This window comes from Pteropus alecto, unplaced genomic scaffold (assembly GCF_000325575.1).
Source record: "Pteropus alecto unplaced genomic scaffold, ASM32557v1 scaffold79, whole genome shotgun sequence".
Lineage (NCBI taxonomy): Eukaryota > Metazoa > Chordata > Mammalia > Chiroptera > Pteropodidae > Pteropus > Pteropus alecto.
In genome coordinates this window covers 1,055,108-1,057,986 of record NW_006494612.1, presented here as the reverse complement: position 1 = coordinate 1,057,986, position 2,879 = coordinate 1,055,108, and positions in this window count along the sequence as shown.

The following is a 2,879-nucleotide window of genomic DNA, read 5'->3' as shown; positions in this document are numbered from 1 at the left end:
GAAAGATTTGAAACAACTCTGTGTAGTGTGGTTACACATCATTATATATCCAAACTCCCAAAATGTACAAAACCAAGAAAAACCCCTAATATACTCTATGGACTCTGGGTGATAATGATGTGTCAATTTAGGTTCATAACTTGTAAGAAATGTATCACTCTGGAGAGGAATGTTGATAATGGGGGAGGCTGTGTGTGTGTTGGGTATGGGGTATATTGGGAATCTCTGTAATTTCCATGTAATTTTACTGTATATCAAAATTTGCTCTAAAAGAGAAAGTCTTTTTCAAAAAGTTAATTTATCAACAATTGTTTTAATGCAATATTTTCTTTCTTTTTGTAAAGTGCAGTCGATGACAAAGAGTTGTTAAAAGATAAACTGAGGCATATTAAAAATTTTGAGTTTATTTAAGCAATAATCAATTTAAATTGGGCAGTGCCAAACCAGTCATGGTTAGGAGTGCTCTACTAACAGGAGTCAAGAGAAAATGCAGAAGCAAAGAAAGGAAATTACTTGATTAGATATAGCTTAAAGCCTAGTTTGTGGTTGGTTGTTTTGATTTTATAACCTTGAGGCATTTACAGGGTTAGATTTTGGTTTACTTATGTAGGTTGCCATAGCATTAAAGCCACATCAGTCTACTGGCCTCCTTGTTTAACTAATTTAACAGAGAACAAGAGTAGATTGTAGTAGGCCTAAGGCTACATGATGGGCTCACTTAACTAAAAAATTAAGTTAAAATATCAAACAAAAATCAAAGCTGTCTCTCAGAACAGACCTTGGATAGATCATTGTGATCTATTAAAATACAATGAACTAGATATGTTTCCATTAAAATAATTCTAATGTACAAAGCACAACATATTCAAAATGAAACAAGAAAATCCTCAGTGTATGTAATTAACATTTATAATTAAAATAACAATCTAAAGTAACATAACATCTCAGTAGAGATCTTCTTGGCTGAATCAGCTACCACAGCATGGAGCTCTTGGAGATGCTGATGGCAAAGACTGAAAAACGCACAGCAGAACGGAGCATTGAACCCCATATGCCAGCTGGGCTTTTTCTAGTAAGAGACAACAAACAAGATTTCATCCATTTGGATTGCATTATGTAATGCTTGTTTTTGTTTTTGCTTTCTCTGCCTTTTTCAAGTTGGAAGTATAAAAGTGGAGAGATGAGAGAAGTTGACAAGATCAAAGTTTCAGAGAAAAGAAGATGTTAGGGGAAAATAAAAGCAATGAAAGTAAATATATACATAGCTATTTGAAAGTAAGACATAGTGTTAGAAGGAGCCAATTTCCAAAGCACAACTTGGTCCTTGGTATTACACACCTCCTGTAGCTTCTAGCCTTTTCCTTGCACCATCTTAGTTATCCAGAAGCCCATGATGAGTACATGCTGTTTTTCCCACCAGTTTTATGCAGCTACTACTTTTTAATCATTTTTGTAAACAAAATGATCAGTTGATACTGCATACCTTTTATATGTGTTTTATCTTCATTGGTTGATATTTTATGCCTTTTATAAGTGTTTTATAATTGAAAGCCTCAGCAAAATGCCTGAGAAACCACCTAGCCTTTTCATATACTACTGTACTACTATATCTTGGTTAATTGAACATAAGTCAATTTTGTATTTTAGTGCTTAAGTCTAAAGCTGTTATTTCAAATCAAAATCATATTTGGCAAGGATTTAAGAAATTATTTTTACAGAATTATATTTAATGGCTCAATAGAATTCCATTGCATATATTAAAATGTATTTTAATCAAACTTACATTGCATTCTCAGTATTATTTCTACTTGTATACCTACAACACACTAACACTCCATAATTAAATTTTAGTGTTCCCCTGAATTTTCTTAGAGAATATTCTAGGAATATTCTATAAAATATTATAGAATAGAATTATTGAAAGAACACTTATATACATTTTTTATCTTATGGATAACATTTTAGTAAAGTTTATATCTTTTTACATTATTCCAACTGTAGGTATCCATTTTTTCCTCCACTTATTAGCTTTAGATATTTATTAAAAACAAACAACTGTTCCTTTCCCCCAAATCTATCAATGGATAGATTAAATGCATTTTGTAATTACATTTGTATTTCTTTGAGGAAAATGAAAGTTGAATTAATTTATCAGATATTTATTACTTTTTTGCCATTTATAAATATTCTAATTTGGTCCTTCAACTATTTTTATAGTGGAACAACCATTTTTTATTGGTTTGTAATTTTTAACATAATTATAATACAACAAAAACTTAGTGTTTTTTCTCATTTTTCTTTTAATATTATTTATATTTTAACTACAGAAGCATATTAGGTTAAAATTAAACTACTTTTGAATGATATCTGTTTACTTATATGCCATTCTATATATGTAATTCTATAAATATCCACTTGATTTTTATTCTAACAATTCTATAGGGTTTTCTCCCTTTTTTTCTTTGTTCCGTTCTTTTTTTTTTCTTTTTCAGTTCTAAAAGCAGGTTTTAAAGTTAATGATTTAAGTCAAATCATTGACTAATCCTACACTCAAATTTCTAACAGGGTATATGTCATACCTGAAAAAATGACTCAAGATAGTTGACTTTTTATTCACATTCACAGTAAGAATCAAGGGGTGTTCTGGAGTTGTTAACAGTTATTATCACCTCTTGAACAGAAGGATTTTTTTCTTGTTTCTAGAGTGTTTAGAGAATAGGGTATTAAAAATTACTGTGAATGGCAAGGGACCTTCTGAAGGGATTGGTGGAGTCTTTGTCTTTGTTCTGAGGTATCATTGGGTTACTCAAATCTGAAAAACAACAACAACAACAACAAAAACAACTAACTAAAGTCATTTCTTATTAAGGAAAGGACAC